The 19,500-nt window shown below is 37.3% G+C and overlaps 1 protein-coding gene across 9 annotated transcripts in view; it reads left to right on the forward strand.

Moving 5' to 3' along the window:
• Nucleotides 1-19,500, forward strand: part of HHAT (hedgehog acyltransferase) — a 246,873-nt gene that overhangs the window by 172,581 nt on the left and 54,792 nt on the right. The gene's annotated exons all lie outside the window — the stretch shown is intronic.

Here is a 19,500-nt window from a genome sequence, read left to right on the forward strand (position 1 = left end):
TTTTTCCTGCTTTTCCAACCATGAATTATGGATGGCAAAGTGCAGTATTTTGCCATTTATGTTAATGGGATCAAACATCTTGCTCCTTTCCCTCCCTCTCCTCCCTCCCTTTCCCTCCCTCTCCTAGATCAGAAAGGACACTTATGATTATGATCTTTTCATATATCTTTTCCCAAGATTGAAGATTTCATTATTATATGCCAGCATAGAGAAATGCAAAAGTCAATTAAATTCCATTCCACCATCCTAACTGAAGAAAATGATTAATGTTTATCAGTGTATATAACAGTAACAGAGTTGGAAGGGACCTTGGAGGTCACATAGACAAACCCCTGCTCACGCAGGACACCTGTACTAGGGATCCGAACCACTGACCTTTCTGATCCATAAACTCAGTATCTTAGCCACCTAGTCAGCTCAGTATGTTTGTTTGTGTGCATGTGTGGTGTCCCACAAGAAGTTCACTTCAAATACTGTGCTGCTTTGTGATAATTTTTGCCATAAGTCTCTGATAAGAGACCCAGTTTAGTACTTTAGTAAGGCACCAGTTTAGAAACCAGGAGACTGTGAGTTCTAGTCTGCCATGTCATAAAACCCAGATGGATAATTGAACCAGTCATTCTGTCTCAGCCAATGACATCAAGCTCAGGCAACAAGGTGGTGCGTTAGCTTTTCTCTCAAACAATGATCTGGGGAAAAATACTAGGAAGAAAGAAAACACATAAGTTTCTGATATATATACATAACAGTAATATAGGTCTGTAAACACCCTGAAGTTCTATTACATACTTGTATAAGTGAGCCTTTGTAAACAAACAGCATGGTGATAGTTATACCCTGTACTCTATTTTTATGTCCTTACTTATTTGTAATCATTAATATGGGAATAAAGAAAATTGTTGCTTCTAATTTGATGACATCCCTTAAGAATAGAATAAAATATTTGGAGCTCAGGGTTGAACTGTGGGGTTCTTGGTACTCTCTTGAGTTTGATGGTTTTCATGTGTATATTTCATTAGCAAACTAAGTAACATCTAGTACTGATGATGTTACTTACCATATTTTTGGGCATATAAGATGCTCCTTTTCCCCCAAAAAAAGAGAGTGAAAATGTAGTGTGTCTTATACTCCAAATGTAGCCCCACCCAGCTTCTCAAACGGAGGTGAAAAAAGCATCAGAAATGAAGCTTCAGAAAAGAAGCCGCCAAACTGAGCTTCAGAGGCTTTTTTTCTGAAGCTCTGTTTTGGAGGCTTTCAAAGGCAGAAAAAAGTTTTTTCTGAAACAGAGTTTCAGAAGTTTCAGAGGCAGGAAAAAAAGGAAAAAAAAAGAAGCAAGGCATAGAGCTCACAAGCCAGGAACCTATTGCTAAAATTCACCTCTGGGAACAGCTGATTGGGGGTATTCCGGGAGGCCAATCCACCTGCCAATCAGCTTTTTTCTTATTTTCCTCCCCAAAAACTAAGGTGTGTCTTATATTCCAAAAAATACGGTTGTTTGGTAATGAAACATCTGCAAGAAAACCACCAAACTCAAAGAACACCAAGGACCCCGCATGAATGGAATGTGAAGCAGAGGAAAAACTAAGTTTCCTCAAACCTCTCTCTCACCAGCCCAGATCATGACAGGATAATCAAGTGACTTGGCTGATGTATATAAAATTTGGAATAAATGTTGACAGTTTAACAGATTGGGCTTTTTAACTGGCAGATGGCATTAAAATATCTATGTTGCAATATGCATATTGGGTACAGAAATGGAAATGTTGCAAAACTGTTCCACAAAAAGAGGTTAATTTTAGGAAGCACATTTTAAGGACATTCTAATTTTGGACTACTCCATATATGTAAGCAAAGATGAAATGGATGACACTTAGAAGTTCTTTAATTTTTGAAGGTTTTTGATTTGTACTTTTTTCAACTTTTTGAATTTCTGAAGCTTCAGAATTTCTTACTTTATTAAAAAAAAATCAAGCAATTCCAATTATGATGATGCCCAACTATCTCCAATAGGACTGCAAAGTGGCTGTTTATAGTCTTAGATCCTGATTGTATATATCATAGACTCACATACCTGGCAAAATTCAAAGAGGGTCATTCCATGTCAAGTGGTCTGGGGCTCCCAGGTTGACCATCATGGATTTTGATGAAATTTGGTGTGAACGTGCACACACGTCCCCAATGAACATTGGTAAAGTGTTATGTTTGCCGATGCAATACTTGCGGAGATGTAGTCATTTGTATGACCCCACACCACGGCTTTTGACAGTATGACTCCGAAAGAAGAAATCAAGGAAAGCAGGATGTATATATATTTAAGTTCGTGAATGTTTCACCATGTGATTTCGCTTCACCAAATCACCATGTGATGGAGTTGGCAGCACAACTAAACATTTGGCTGTTCAAGCCAGCCTGCGGCAATCATCAACCGACCAAATACTGATGCCGACAAATCTGTTCAACTTTTGCGACAGAAACATTCACGGAATTAAATACATCTACGTTCCGAAGAGAGAAATAGAAGAAAGCAGGATGCTGCAAGAAGAAAGATGGAAAGTTAGCAGCACAATAGCTGGCACAAAAGATCATCACCAGTTGGTTCAAATTCGATTTCTGCCAGCAAAGTTTCAAATGATATGATTAACGTTGTGGCCAAACTGTCCAATATCGTCGATCCGAATTTTAAATTGGCCGACCTATTTCCCAGTTGTTATGTTGCCTGCATTTATGACGAAAAATGGTGGGTAGGCAACATCGTGGAAATTTCAATTAAACAAAATGATGCGCTGGTAACATTTATGTATCTGCGAGGCCCTGCTCATTCATTTTATTGGCTTGAAAGACAAGATGTTTGTTGGGTTCCAGAACCACATCTTATTTGTGTGCTTCCAGCGCCTTCAGTTACATCATCAGGTTGACAGTATCAATTCCCAGAAGCGATGGTAAAGAATGTGGTGCGTAAATTTAATAATACATAAGCAATCGTTGGAATTTGGCAGTTCATCTGAGTAGTATGGACTTCAGCTTGGAAACCACATAAGATACCCCCTTTAGGCTTGGGAACCTAGGATAAGCTGCCCAATTGCTGGCTTGGGAACTGGAAAGATACCCACACAAGGCTTTGGAACTCAAGGAAGAAACCAAACTATGCCCCCTATGGCGATGGGTTTGCTGGGTCAAGTGCCTGAACTGGTAGTGACAATGTCACCATGGACCAATGCAATATAATAGTAGTAATGATGTCTATATAAAACAAACAAGATAAAACAATAATAGAATGCATGTGACACTACCATAGCAACGTCCTCCACTTTGTCCCTATTTTTAGGGCTTTATATGTCAGCAATGAAACACCAACTCTACTTTTTTAGGGGGTTTGAAACATGCTCTTTCTAATGAGAATGATTTAACAGAGTTTCCAGAAGGTCTTTTTTTTTTGTAAAAGCAGGCTGAAAATTACTGCAATTACTGCAAGTTCAAGTCCCACCAAGCCCAAGGTTGACTCAGCCTTCCATCCTTTATAAGGTAGGTAAAATGAGGACCCAGATTGTTGGGGGCAATAAAAGTTGACTTTGTATATAATATACAAATGGATGAAGACTATTGCTTAACACATTGTAAGCCACCCTGAGTCTTCGGAGAAGGGCGGGATATAAATTCAAATTAAAAAAAAAAGTTTTGCTTCTCTCAACAAGATATTGCTGGAGATATTATATCTCAAAGTTGTTGAAATCTCAGAGTCATACTGTCGAAGGCTGCAGTATGGGGAATCATACAAATGACTATATCTCTGCAAGTATTGCATAAGCAGACATAACTCTTTACCAATGTTCATTGGGGATGTGTGTGCATGTTCACACCAAATTTCATCAAAATCCGTGATGGTCAACTTGGGAACTTTCCTGAAATCAAACCACTTGACATGGAATGACCCAAGAGGTTTAATCTTTTTTCCTTTCGTAGATCAACTAAAAACATTGGTCAGGAGAATAATTATGCTTGATTAACATGAAGGGGAAATTGAGGGAGAGAAGACTACATGCCGATCAGCTACTTCTGGTTTTTGACTCTACACTGTACTGGAGAAACTCACATTTGTGTATTTGGAAATTTCTGTAATGATATTAAGGTTGCAATATTACAATTAATTGAAAATAAATTCTATTGAACTTATGCATAAGTAGTTACGTTATAGGTTATATGGCATTGTAAGCATTTTCTATTATATTCTTGATCTTTCAGATGAACTAAATGAATTCTGATTGTATGCAGCAAAGTAATTCCTTATAATCCTTTTGGTTTGAAAATTTATTAATTTATCAGGTTGAGAAAGTTGTTGTATTTACTGATAAGTAACTTTGGTCTCACTCCAGTTTGGCTTGGTCTTCATTGACAGTATATCTGTTATGTGTGTGTGTTTTGAGGCACTAGTGGTTGTGCCACAATATATTACATGTTGAATGGCTTGCATTGCTAAGAAGGGGTACAACTAGTTTGATACTTTGATACTTCCTTTATATCAGGGGTGTCAAACTCGATTTCATTGAGGGCTGCATTAGGGTTGTGTTTGACTTGGGGGGCTGGGTGGGTGTGGCCAGTTCGATGTCAATCCTGCAACTCTCTGCCAGTGAAAATGCAGCTGGGGCGCCCCAGTTCCATTTTCACTGGTAGGGGGCTGTAGGAGGCCATTGCAGTTGAAAATGGAGTCTGGGAGAGCTGCAGGAGGCCCTCATGAGGTCCATTTTCACTGGCAGAAGCTGCATGCCGGTCCTTAGCTGTTTCCAGGGCAGCCGCGCAGACCAGATCTAAGCCACTTGTAGGCCAGATCTGGCCCAAGGGTCTTGAGTTTACACCCCTGCTTTATATAAAGTGTGGGACATTTAGGGTGCTTTAGTTGTTGCTGAACTATAACTCCTATTAGCCCTAAATCCCTCACTTTCATTTTATCTATTTTAGATAAATAATTCGATGGATTTCCTTTATTTTTGTTTTTATTTTAATCATGCTAAGTGTACCTAAGGATTTATGTGTGAACTTTGGGGAAGAAACTATGGTCAGGTAGTGCATTCCAGGCGTTGACCACTCTGTTACTGAAGTCATATTTTCTGCAGTCGAGTTTGGAGCGGTTTACCATGAGTTTGTATCTATTATTTGCTTGTGTATTTTTCAACCATGTATGGTTGAAAATTCTTTTGGATTGGTCAGTAATGATCAAAAGTTCTAAGGACCAGCTTTGACTGACATTTATGACCTCACCTATTCATGAAGAATTATAACCCATCAGAATAATCTGAGCCTGTATCACTTCAAATCTAGACTACTGTAGATCCCTTCTACATTGAGATCCCCTTAAAATGTTTACAAGTCATTATTGTGACCTGATTTCAGTATGTCATGAACAAATATTGCCAGTCTTAAAATAGCGCTGTTGGCTTCATAGTGGCTTTTAAGACTAATTGTAAACCTTGAAAGCCAGAATGCTCAAAGACATCCTCCTTTCAGAATCTTGTCTTCCTCTCTTGTCTAATATGTTAATCACTGAAATGTCTCTTATGTATCCCACTTCCTAAAATAACTCATTTATGCACCTAAAGTGATTTCTTTTGCCAGTGATTTGTGATCAGAATGCCATTTGAGTTAAAAATTTCTTTGTAGACCATGTTCCTCCACTTTTAATTTCTGCACGTTAAGTTGTTATAAAGGCACAAGAAGCACCAGCAGGTGCAAGCAATAGAGCTTGTAATAATTCTTTTTTGTAGGCTTTGGAAAGGCTCACAGATCAGTGTTGCTTATGACACATTGTCTTCCTGTTGCCAGTGAGAGCAGTCTTCTGAATCATAATACTAAAGAAAATTTGAAAGTCAAGATTCTAATGCTTTTCCTTGAAAACTCTGCAAGCAAAGAGAGATTTTTTGGCAGTTTTGTTCTATTGCTAAATTGCCCTCATAATGGAATTTTTTTCTCTTAAGATTTAATTACAAAACTGTATTCCTGTATTTTAAATCCATATCTGATTCTTTGGAATATCTGTCATTGTCTGTACTAATTCATTATTAAAAGTACAACTTAAAGATTTGTAAATTCAACTTCTGCTGTTCAAACCACTTTTGTTTTTATTAGCTCAACTGAACTGATGTAATATATTTATTTTCTTGGGTGTAAGAGATGGAATTTTATATTCTCACTGAACATTTGCTCTAAAATCCCACTAGAACATTAATTACCTTCAACTGATTTATTCAGTTGAGTTTATCTGCAGAATGGCAAAGATATTGTAAGCAGCTAATCTCTCTTTTCTTTCCCCTTTTTCATTTTGTTCTTTTTAGTCTTTTGGTTATAGTCTATAGTCTTTATTTCCAGGCAAAATGGGCTACGTTACAAATGAAAGATTCAAAAGTAGAATTTCTGCATCTTTTTACATGTGATTTGCATGCCATTTCCCCTTCATTTGTCTGTTATCTCTTGTTCTTTGTTTGTTGTATTGCATTCTGTTTTGGATATTGAAAGGCTTCAAGTGACAGGAAAGCAAATATTTAGTGGCTTTTGGCATAATTTGTGGCCCAGGATTTATTATTGTATTATAGACCCCTTGTTTGTGGCCTAAATTCCTTTAAATTGGAAAGTCATTGGCCCCGATGGAGAGGGTGCGCAACCTGGGCGTCCTCCTGGATGAATGGCTGTCTTTTGAAGATCATTTGGCGGCCGTCTCCAGGAGAGCTTTCCACCAGGTTCGCCTGGTGCGCCAGTTGCGCCCCTTTCTAGACCGGGATGCCTTATGCACGGTCACTCACGCCCTCGTGACGTCTCGTCTGGATTACTGCAATGCTCTCTACATGGGGCTCCCCTTGAGGGGTATCCGGAGGCTTCAGTTAGTCCAGAATGCGGCTGCGCGGGTGATAGAGGGAGCCCCTCGTGGCTCCCGCGTGACACCTATCCTGCGCAGACTGCACTGGCTACCTGTGGCTTTCCGGGTGCGCTTCAAGGTTTTGGTGACAATCTTTAAAGCGCTCCATGACATAGGGCCGGGCTATTTACGGGACCGCCTACTGCTACCAAATACCTCTCACCGACCCGTGCGCTCTCACAGAGAGGGACTCCTCAGGGTGCTGTCAGCTAGGCAGTGCCGTCTGGCGACACCTAGGGGAAGGGCCTTCTCTGTGGGGGCTCCCACCCTCTGGAACGAACTCCTTCCAGGACTTCGTCAACTTCCGGACCTCCGAACCTTCCGTCGCGAGCTTAAAACACACTTATTTATCTGCGCGGGACTGGATTAGATTTTAAATTTATGGTTTTAAATGGGTTTTATTATTTATATGGTTTTAACAATTCGGCTATGGAATAAGTTTTTTACTTGTTATTTTAGTTTGTATTTATGTGTATTTTTAAGTGCCTGTGAACCGCCCTGAGTCCCTAGGGAGATAGGGCGGTATATAAATGTGAACAATAAATAAATAAATAAATAAATAAATATAATGGCCACTAAACTGGCAGTTAGATCACAACGTGTTCAAAACGGACAATATAAATTATATTCACTTCTAATTTTTAAATTTTTTGTCATACCCCTCTAGTATTATATTTTATGACTGTGGAGTTTAAAGTTTTATTCAGCAGAAGAAAAATCACAATTGTCAAATCACATATATCAAACATGGCATTTAATCATTGTTGTTAATTGTGAAGTTGTGTCCAACCTATCACAACCCTGTGGACAATTTTCCTCCAGGCCTTCCTGTCCTCTATCATCCCGCGGAGACCATTTAAGCTCACACTGATTGCTTCAGTGACTCCATCCAGCCACCTCATTCTGGGTCGTCCCCTTCTTCTTTTGCCCTCAATTGTTCCCAGCATTAGGCTCTTCTCCAGTGAGTCCTTCCTTCTCATTAATTGGCCAAAGTATTTCAGTTTCATCTTCAGGATCTGGCCTTCTAAAAAGCAGTCAGGACTGACTTAAAATCATTAGATATATCAAAACATTTCAGTGCCAGAAGTTTGTAATCCAAATCTATCTTCTTTTGGGCATATTCCTGAACGTAAATTTGTAAGGAAACAGAAGTGCATGTAGCAAAATACAGACAATATAAATTTCATTTGGTTGCATGGGAATCATATGTTAAAAATACTAAAGGATTAAGCAAAAAAATACCAAATGTAGAAAATAACTAGCATTCTCAAACATTGCAATTTCCCCTCCATTAAGTGCTTAATTTCATTATAAAGTACAGATTAGTTAACTAAACTGACATTTCAGTACAAATGCTTCTATTGAACAGAGGAATTTTCAAATTTAGAAACCATCCAACTCTTTACTACTTGTTTTAGACTTTATCATTTAGTCTACCAGTTTATCAGTAATATAACCAGTAGAGTTTCAGATTTACTTTCTTTTACCTTCACCTTCAATCTTTTTAAATGTTTTCTAGTTAACATTTCTCCCCCTTTGGGATTTCATGTTTCTTGAAGTAGCCTATATTACTTCTCCAGTGTTTCTTGGCCTGCTAGTCTCAGGTTGTAAAGACTAAGTGGATACAGGCAACATCCAGTGTGTGCCAATTGAGGGCTCAAATCCCTGTCTCGTAGTAGTTTTTGCCTTTTTCCAAAAAATAGCAAGAGATCCATGATATTGTGAGCTGCAGAATAGCTCTGCAAATCTAAATCATTAAATTTCAGTTTAAGAATGCAAACAACTATTTCAAAGCATTATCAATTTCTGTTTCCAAGGTGTTCCATATGTACAAATATATGTTCTATATACTCATGCTGAGGCTGTGATTATGCTTCAGCTTGTTTCCTGATGCAGACATTAAAATTCCTGTGCTAATATTGCCTGATTCCTGAAGAAACCTGTGCTGTCCCGTTCCTTCCACGTATGGCAAGAGTTCTACAGGTGTTTATTCAACAACACCCCCCACAGGTCCTCAGAAGGCATTCCTGTTGCACATGTCTGAATTCCAAGCTCAGTATAGCAAGAGTCACTGGATAACCGAATCCAGTGGGCACACATGAAGTCCAGGAAAATAATCCTGGAGTTAACAGTCCAAGATACAAGGCACAAGTACACAAGACACAGAACTGGGCACATTGCTCCAGCAACACTCAAGTCCTCAGAGCAGGGTTAAGTAGGCAGTGTTGGTGCAACCCTTCATGAGAGGCGATGTTGCCTCCTCATGAGTAGTCTAGTTGACAGGGTTGTACCTGTCTCCTCTCTGCTCTATGTGTCCTTGGATCAGTAGGACACGTAGTCATTGCCTGGAGCTTCCTGGCCGACTTGCTGCAGCTATGGCTCACCTCCCTCAGCCTGTTGCTTGTCCAATCCACCCAACTGAGGCTGCTTCATCAGCTAGCATTCTCTGAGCTCTGATCCTGCCCAATACTTGGTTCCACACTTTCCTCTGCAGATTGAAACCCATTCTCCTCCTCTGAATTTGCATCTGGAGAAGGTTCTAGGCGGTGGATCCAAGACAAGACCTGATTTACCTCTACAAAGAACTTAATAACTCAAATAACTACAGATGGGAAAATCTGTTTTCCCCCCTCAATTCTCTTTTTTTTAAACTCCATTTAGCTTCCAAATTAGTGTGGTGGTGTTGCTTTTTTTGTCAGCACAAAAATTAGTATGTTTTCTCACATGCATTTCCATTTGAATACAAATTCTTCCTAAAATGCACCTGATTAATATTATTTTTCCTACTTCTTTCTTCTTACTATAATGCATTTCCTAAATTTCTTAAGGTGCATTTGCACAATCTTGAGGTGTTAATTGCATTACAAAGTGTCTTCAAATTTTCAGAAGGGTTAATTAACATTTCAAAAGAGCAAATATTTTGCCCCTCTGTTTAAACTTGTTTCTAATTCAGAAGTCCTTAATTAAAAGAGAAAAACAAAGATCTTAGCTCAGATCCAGATGTATTTTTGAAGAAAAATCTTGGGAGTCTTCTAGAAACAGAAAGTAGAAGGGTTCCTCCCCCCCAGTTTCCCCTACAGCTCTCTCACCACTTACTTTGATCTGCATTTTGTTCAACTCCATATAGAATATTATTAGAATATTCTATTCCATGAATGGGTAGTTCATTTACAAAACCCAGAATCATCATCATCACATCACAGTAGTAATGGGGGATTTTAACTAACCTGCCATCAACTGAGAGACAAATTCTGCACCAAGTGGAAGATCCAACAGATTCCTAACAAACCTAGCAGACAATTTTGTTTCCCAAAAAGTAGAGAAATGAACAAGGGGATCAGCCATATTGGACTTAATTCTCACTAACAGAGATGAAATGATAGAAGATGTTGAAGCTACAGGAACCTTGGGGGCAAGTGATCACTCAATACTGGAATTCGACATTAAGCAAATACAAGCAGTAGAACAAAATCAAACTAGAGTCTTGGACTTTAAGAGAGCTAATTTCAATAAACTCAGAGAGAGCTTGAGAAGGATTCCATGGATGAGAATCCTCAAGGGGAAAACAACTCGAAGCTTGGGAAATTTTGAAAAGGGAGATAAAAGCCCAGTCTAGCACAATACCATTGAAGAAGAAAAATAATAGATCTCAAAAGAAACCAGCATGGATGAATAAAGAACTATCTGACAAATTGAAAGACAAAAAGGACAAGTATAAAAAGTGGAAAGAGGGGCAAATAACTAAGGCAGAATATCAGCAAATAGCCCGAGCCTGTAAAGATGAAGTGAGGAAAGCTAAGGCTCACAATGAACAAAGGCTAGCGACAAAAGTAAAAAATAACAAAAAAAGCTTCTTCCAACATGTTAAAAACAAGAAAAAAGTCAAGGAAACAATTGGCCCATTGCTGGGAGAAAGTGGCAAGAAGGTGACAAGCAACAGGAAGAAAGCAGATCTACTTAACTCATTTTTTGCATCTGTCTTTACACAAAAGGAAAAAACAATCCAACCTATCAAAAACAGCACCACAAAAAAACAGATTAAGAACACAAGTTAAAATAGGGGAAAAAATGGTAAGTGAACATCTGTCTACCCTAGACGAGTTCAAATCACCAGGACCGGATGGATTACACCCCAAGGTTCTGAAGGAACTGGCAGATGAGATCTCAGAAGCACTGAACTATATCTTTCAAAGATCCTGGAGCACAGGGGAGCTGCCAGAGGACTGGAAAAGAGCTGATGTAGTTCCCATCTTCAAAAAAGGGAAAAAAAACAGATCCAGGAAATTACAGGGAAGATTCTGGAAAAGATAATCAAGTAACGAATCACCGAACACCTGGAAGCAAACAAAGTAATAACCAAAAGCCAACATGGGTTTGTTAAAAACAGATCATGCCAGACCAATCTTATTGCATTCTTTGACAAAATGACAAAATTAGTAGACCAGAGGAATGCTGTCGATATAATTTACTTGGACTTCAGTAAAGTATTTAATAAAGTAGACCATAACCTACTACTAGGTAAAATAGAAAAATGTGGGTTAGTCAGTACCACCACCAGATGGATTTGTAACTGGCTGACCAACTGCACTCAACGTGTAGTCCTCAACGGAACTACATCCACATGGAGGGAAGTATGCAGTGGAGTACCCCAAGGCTCTGTTTAGGCCCAGTACTCTTCAACATCTTCATCAATAACTTGGACAAGGGGATAGATGGGAAACTCATCAAATTTGCAGATGACACCAAGCTGGCAGGAATAGCTAACACTCCAGAAGATAGGCTCAAGTTACAGAAAGATCTTGACAGACTTGAACATTGGGCACTATCTAACAAAATGAAATTCAACAGTGTAAAAAGTAAGGTTCTACATTTAGGCCAAAAAAACAAAATGCACAGGTACTGTATATGTGATACCTAGCTCAATAGTAGTACCTGTGAGAGGGATCTTGGAGTCCTAGTGGACAACCATTTAGATATGAGCCAGCAGTGTGCAGCAGCTGCTAAAAAAGCCAACACAGTTCTGGGCTACATAAACAGAGGGATAGAATCAAGATCACATGAAGTGTTAGTGCCACTTTATAATGCCTTGGTAAGGCCACACTTGGAATACTGCATTTCAGTTCGCCGCGATGTAAAAAAGATGCTGAGACTCTAGAAAGAGTGCAGAGAAGAGCAACAAAGATGATTAGGGGACTGGAGGCTAAAACATATGAAGAACAGTTGCAGGAACTGGGTATGTCTAGTTTAATAAAAAGAAGGACTAGGGGAGACATGATAGCAGTGTTCCAATATCTCAGGGGTTGCCACAAAGAAGAGGGAGACGGGCTGTTGTCCAAAGCACCTGAGGGTAGAACAAAAAGCAATGGGTGGAAACTAATCAAGGAAAGAAGCAACTTAGAACTAAGGAGAAATTTCCTGACTATTAGAACAATTAATAAGTGGAACAACTTGCCTGCAGAAGTTGTAAATGCTCCAACACTGGAAATTTTTAAGAAGATGTTGGTTAACCATCTTTCTGAGATGGTGTAGGGTTTCCTGCCTAGGCAGGGGGTTGGACTAGAAGGCCTCCAAAGTCCCTTCCAACTCTGTTGTTATTATGATTACCCCTCCTCTTCCTCCTCCTCCCTCTCTCTAACTTCAAAGTGATCCAGACATACATAATTAGAAACTCTACAAAGCCCTTTAAGACCCCATCTGCTTTCTGATTTATCTACCTAAATCTAGCACGTCTGCAGAAAAAGTTCTTGAAAGCTAGTATGATGAATTAAGTAAGGGAAAAGAACACATATAAAAATTGTTTTCTTTAAAGATTTGGACATAAGTACCTTGAAGACAGTTGGACTACTGTAATACTCCCTCTTCTTGATTGTTTTTTTAAAGCTGTGTAACCCTAAAATGTATAGTGACTACTGTCTTCCTTACAAGCTATATCTACACCATTACGTAGCTTGCATTACTGTTTACGTTGCTGAGTTAGGAATGGGAATGGGATTATTCCTGTGCATTTGCATTCAGAAGTGGTTTGACAGATGCATAGATATTGAGAACTAGCTTAAAAGCTTTAGGTTAGTTGTCTTAAGTAATCCTTTCTTATGGCCTCAGATTCAAGAGTGGATTATAAAACAGCTGTCAAATACTAAGAACAAAAAACAACAACCATGGAACATAGTCTGATTATGATATGAAGGTTCACTATAACTAATTTTTACAGCTGATCACGAGAGAGAATCACTTTGCCATTTTTATTATCTCCAAATTATTCTTATACGTTTGCAGATCATCTTCCAAAGATTTTCATGGACTTGAGCTAAATGAAACTTCATAAATAATTGTGTGGGTTAAGGAGAAGAAATCCATTCCCCTCAGGCCAACTACAGATTTCTCTGTAGGGCATGGTGGAAAAGAAAGCAATCAAAACCCTCTTTATTTTTGTCACTACAAAGTAGGTGCAGCTCTGAATACATATCAGAGGCAGATGAATTGAGTTAAAGGTGCCAACATTAGAACTTTCTGCACCACAAATCCAGTCTAAACCACACAGCTTTTTAAAGCTTTCACTCTCCTCAAAAAGTATGGATTTTGAAACAATGAAGTTATGTGCTTAGACTTTGAAGAATTTGGCTTGAGGATATTACCATCTTCACAAAGAAATAGAAAATAATATAGGTCATTAATGTGATCATACATTTAAATAGTGAATTATTTGATCCCTTAGGAGCATTTGCGTATTAACTTCTTGATAATGAGATGGGTGGCAAATAAATTTAATAAATAAACATAGTATGTTCCAAAATATATTCCAAGAAGGAAGGAAATACACTCCATCATAATATATTTAAAAGTCACTGCTACTCATAGAGTAGTTATTTTCTTAGTTCTTCATTAATACATCCTCTTAATAATCTGATCCACCGTTAATATTTTCTTTAAATCGTGTTTGTAGGTTGAGCATTTGCAAATGACTTTAGAGAAAAATACTTTTAGCAGATTTTAAGTTTAGTTTAGACTTTTCTATAATATTAGTGAAATGATTATATTGAAGATGTGTCATCAACTCCTAGTAGATTCTTAGCAGTCACAGAGATAAAATCTATCCAGGATCATTTTTTCCTTTTCTAGTCTTACAGATCTTCCAGTGGTACATCCATCATATCTGTAATTGAGTCTATCCACTTTGTTGCTGGTCCTCTTCCCTTTTTTCCCATCTTTAGCTGCATTATAAACTTACCGAAAAGACTAGGGTTTTGTATAATGTATTCAAAATACAATAATTTCAGCTTCGTCATTTGTGCTCAAGAAAGAATCATGGGTTGATTTCTTCAGTAGTCTATTGGTTTGTTTTCTTGGCTATCCATGGTATTCTCTAGAGTATTCTTCAACATCAGAGAACAAAAATGTCAATACTTGATTTATCCTGTCTAATTTTCATTTCCATGATGTCACAGGACCAACCACTTTCTGCACAATTATAATTTTTCTTCGGTAGACATATCATGTCATTTTATAGTTTTTTCTATGGGCATAGTTTCCAATGTGTTTTATAAATACTGATTCTTTACGGCTGACAATCAATCCTAAAAGCCAAAGCTGTCATTTACTTCAGTATCTTCATTAACAATTTTAATTGCTATATTTCTTGTCCTTAGTTGGACTTTTTTATATTTAATTTCAGTCCCATTTTTATTGCATTCCTTGGCTCTCATTACTATACCTTCCAGATGATTTGCATTTTTAGATAACCAGGGAAGCAATATCTTTCAATCCAACTTCACAAACAATTATTAATGACCACAAAAACAAAGTACTGTTTGATCAACTAAAGAGGCAATTTAAAAAAAAAAAGTATCACAGGAGAGGCCCACTCTGCATGCAAGCATGGAGCCAGTTGATCTTTCCTCCCTTCCTCTCCTCCCCTTAATTCTAGTCAATGCAAAAGTTAAGGGAAGCAAGAAGAGATATCCAATGGCTTATTAATATGTATACTTTTAGAAGATTTTAATTATTGGATGGTTTAATTTCTGGCCATCTTATCATTTTAAGAGTTATAAATGTTTCCCCTGAATTTTGAACTTCATTTTAATTTCTGCTTATTTGGCATTCAGCAGTAGCAATATACTTATTTGTTCAAATTCTGAAGCGTGCTGTCATATTTTTTTTAAAAAGTCACTTAAAAGCTCTGAAAGCTTTCATGTACAGTATGTATCATTTATCTTCCTGTTTCATGGGTATCTGGTAGTATAATCTCCACGCTGGAAATATTTATATGATTGAGCTATACTTATTACTAATACAATCCTATTAACACATCTAATCTTAGATTTGGCTTAGATTAACAATTTTCACTTGTATTCATAGCCACAGTTTTGTTGACCTGGTGTATACCATTAATCCTTTCATATCTTTCATAGTCTTGTCGCCCTTCAATTGTTCTATAATCAGATATAATTTGAATTGGCTTGTAAAGAATACATCACTTCCTTGCATTCTAGCAGCATTGTAGCCATTTTCTAATATTACTTTAATATCTTCAGTGTATGTATTACCCATATTTTTATTCTACTATAACTAAAATGACTCTCAGTGGCTCACATAGAAAACATATCATGTAAAACAAGTCCCCTACAAAAGCAAAAGTACCACGGTGCTAGAATACAAAGGAAATTAAAAATGGTAACATCACATCAGGAGGCTTTTATGTTAACTGACAACTTTAAGTATCTGTCCACACAGAATCAGTTGTAGGCAAATTAGACTTTGTGATGTCAATAATTGTATTGTAAGCAAAGAGAGTATTGCTTTATTTGCATCTTCAGCATGGTAGGAGAGAACAGGAGCTGCTCATGAACCCTTCAGGGGAGCTGAAATTGTCAAATGAAGAGCATTAAAAGTATACAAAGATGCAGTTGAGTAATGATGACTGATAGCAAAAACAAGTTTACCAAAATTACAAGGATACTTCATAATGAGCTTCTTTGAAAGAACAACTGATTGTGAAGCCTAAACTTATAGTTATTAAGCAACAAAGTTTAAAGGTACAAGCAAATTCTTCCAAGAATTATGATGTTATGCTGTTGCTAATATTACTCATCCTTCCTGGAGTTTGTAAGAAATGGGAAGAGGTTGCTGAATGTGTAAGTTTTCATTTGATGTCATTCTTAACTTTTTCAGAAATTAAGTTTGTGATACAGCAGGGATTTGAAGGGTAATATTTACATAATCTGTTCAATTCAGTAATGGGTATCTAGTGAATTAAAACTATGATGTACTTTTTAATTGGAACAGCTTGCTGGCAGGAGATAAGATGACTTAAAAAGCTGCCCAGTTTTGAAAAAGAAGCAATGCAGTTGTAAAAAAAACTCCAGTGGTATAGGCAATTGGCGCAAATTCTAGTCTCATTTTCAATTAACACTTTAAAATGTTTATTATTTTTGTGTCCCTAAAACAGGCATTGCAATTACTGTATTTTTCAGAGTATAAGATGCACCTTTCTCCCCCACAAAAGAGGCTGAAAATTTGGGTGCGTCTTAAACTCCAAATGTAGCTTTTCAAAGCTTTTTTTTCAGCCCTAACTAGGTGCTAGCCAAGTGAAGCGATCTCTTCCCCATTCCCACCCCCATGCTTTGCCTGCTTTTCTCATTGCTGCTTCTTCTCAGCTGTGCCTTACAAGCTGTTTTTTATCCCTAAGCAGGGGATTAAAAAAACCCCAGCAAACTAATGTACTGAAGCTGACCAGACTAAGGACACTAGCCAGATGAATATCTGGTAGGCAGATTTCCCCCCCTATTTTCCTCCCGAAAAACTAAGCTGCATCTTATACTCCGAAAAATACAGTACATTTTAAATTGTCATCATGGCTTTTATTTAGATAAGAATATGTAGGTTTTGTACACAATATGCAAAGAGAACCTAGAGAAGGTTCTAATGTTGGGAAAGGTGGCCAATAAGTGAAATGGATGAGAAGTTGATGAATTTAGTTACAGAGGCTATGAGTGCATCATTGGAAGACCAATGGATAAATCATCATGGAGAAAATCTATCTAGGTCAGCATGTTGATGACTCATAGTCAGAGTATATGTGGGTATGGATATGACCTCTAAACTTCACTCATACATCTATACAGAAAGTGATATCAATCTACATTATGAATTATTACAATTCAAATATTTACAGCACCATTTTTACAACTTCACACACACTGTGTCATCATAACACTTGGCAGAATTGGCTTATATTTTCAAATGTTAGTAGTCATAATATTAGACTTCAAAATCAAGTTGTCCTTTCAATGAAGTCCATCATGAAAAATATATATACTTTATATATAATATAAAGTATATATTTACAATGCACTATATATTATAATTCCTAGAATCTGACCAGATTAAGACTGTGTATGATTTTTATAAATAAATTAAAAATATGAACAGAATTATAGCATATCTCCAGAAAAGGTTCAATGTGATACATGGAATTATATTGCAAATATTGTGATTTTGACTTAATGAATTTATGTGTGAACACCTATTTTAGTTTCTAGACTATATTATCTATATTAATCTGCATTTTTCTGATAACTTGGGTAAAAATTATTAAGTCTAAATCTGTAGCTTAACTTCATTGCTCTGAATGCACAAGCTATGCAAAATTTGCTTTCAGAGTCTTTAGGCTGGATCCTGTCCTTTGTCAGTTTTTATTGGCATTTATCATGTGGCTTGGCAATAATTTACCTACCTTCCCGCAAGGACACATCTCCACATTTTTTAAACAAAATAAAATGAAGCTTGCACAATTAACCAACTACATGTATTAGAAATAAAAGTCTGAAATGGATCCCTTTTCCTCTGAGAAGTCACTGGGGGAGGAATAGTCAATGTCATATAAACTGAACCGTAATTGAAAATACAGTTTTTAATTAAAGCTGTTTTTAGCTTATTCCCAGGTATAGTCTCATCAATGCAGTAATAGCAGTGGTGTTCTCTGATGTTAAGCAGGCTAATTTTTTGCTATAGTTAGATGTTTTTCATGGAAAATAATGAACATGAATTATCATTTAAGAGCCAAGTTTGTACTCTGAGGGATTTACTGTACTAGCTAGTAGCATTAAAAATTTCCATTGATTTTAGCAGGCTTGAAATCCCTACACTGATACAAAACTGCATAGCATTGTACCTACTTACTTTTCAAACATGTTATCATATTTGAAGAAAGATCTGCCCTTCCTCAGTTTGAGAAGAAATTAACTGGATCATCAGTGGGGAAATTTGATGTTCATATTATATTTTTGATTCAGGGGTAGGAACATAGCATAACAAAATTTATTACAGCTAAGTAACCAGAAGAAAGAGAAAAGTATAGCAAAGTATCCACGTATATACAGCCTAGATAATTTATGTAAATTTAAGATAGCTGATTTAATTAACTAACACCATAAAAACATTCTTTATAAAAGTTATATACTCTATTTGCTACTACTTTACAGTCTTTGAGTGCATGTATGAATAAAATAGAGAAAATAAAATGGAGGAAGTAAACAATTTTTTAGTATAAAACATTAAGGTAGGACAAAAGATTTTGCCTTGATGAGCTTGCTGTATGACTTCAGAACAAATTTTGCAACTTGTGGTGCATTATTAATGGGTAAAGACAAAGTTATGTAGACTGTCCTTTATACCTTTTAATATAGGGCGTTTTACTTTAGTGTCTGGCTTGCTCACAGAAAAAGCAACTTAGAAGCATGTGAGCCATTGATTCCAATTCCCACTTTCCACACTGACAGAGTCTTTCTAGGTATGGAATCTTATTATATCTGTTTTCCGTATTGCGGAGGGAAAATATTAATATATGGCCTTGAAAAGATGTATCTACAATGGTTAAAAAAGGATTTTGTAAATTATTGATCTGGGCACCATTACAGTAGGCAACCATATATGCCAATGTCTTCATGGATATCTTTCTTGCTGCTGACCAGGCTACCTGTCCCTATCTGCTTTTTAAAAAACTATTTTCGTGAATGAAGGCAAATATACATGTTGCAGGATAATTTTGCAGGATCCAGTCTGAGTCAGACACCAGGACCAGAGGTTTAGTGTTCTGAGCTTTTGGACTCATACTGGAGCCCATCTTCAGGGAACTTCTTTCTACCAGAATGTGTGCTTTGAACTATTCTATGTGCAGTATTTATGTGGTGCCTGGTTGTGTGCGGTTTTTATTTGTTGATTGGGGTGTTGATGGCTGGCTATTAAGTCATTGGCTGTTGTTTCCTTGTGCTGCCAAGTCTTCGGCTCCTAAGTACCTGATAAGCTGGTAGTAAGTCCTGTTGACTGACAAGGGGCCCGTTTCCCAGGCTTCAATCATTTCCCTGGCTACCTATGTACCTGCTCAGCCAACAATCTTAGTAACTTGAATTTGAAATTGAATGTATGTCCTTGTTCATTGCAATATGAGGCTACCAATGAGCTTGGGTCTCCTCCTTTGACCACTCACTTATGTTCTTGCAGTCTGGTGATTAGCTTCCTCTCCATCTGTGCTACGTAGTCACAGAGATAATCCAAGCGATCTTTGTGTCACTATTTCACTCTTTTTAACTTGCCCTTCTGTA

Source organism: Ahaetulla prasina, chromosome 1 (assembly GCF_028640845.1).
Source record: "Ahaetulla prasina isolate Xishuangbanna chromosome 1, ASM2864084v1, whole genome shotgun sequence".
Taxonomy (NCBI): Eukaryota; Metazoa; Chordata; class Lepidosauria; order Squamata; family Colubridae; genus Ahaetulla; species Ahaetulla prasina.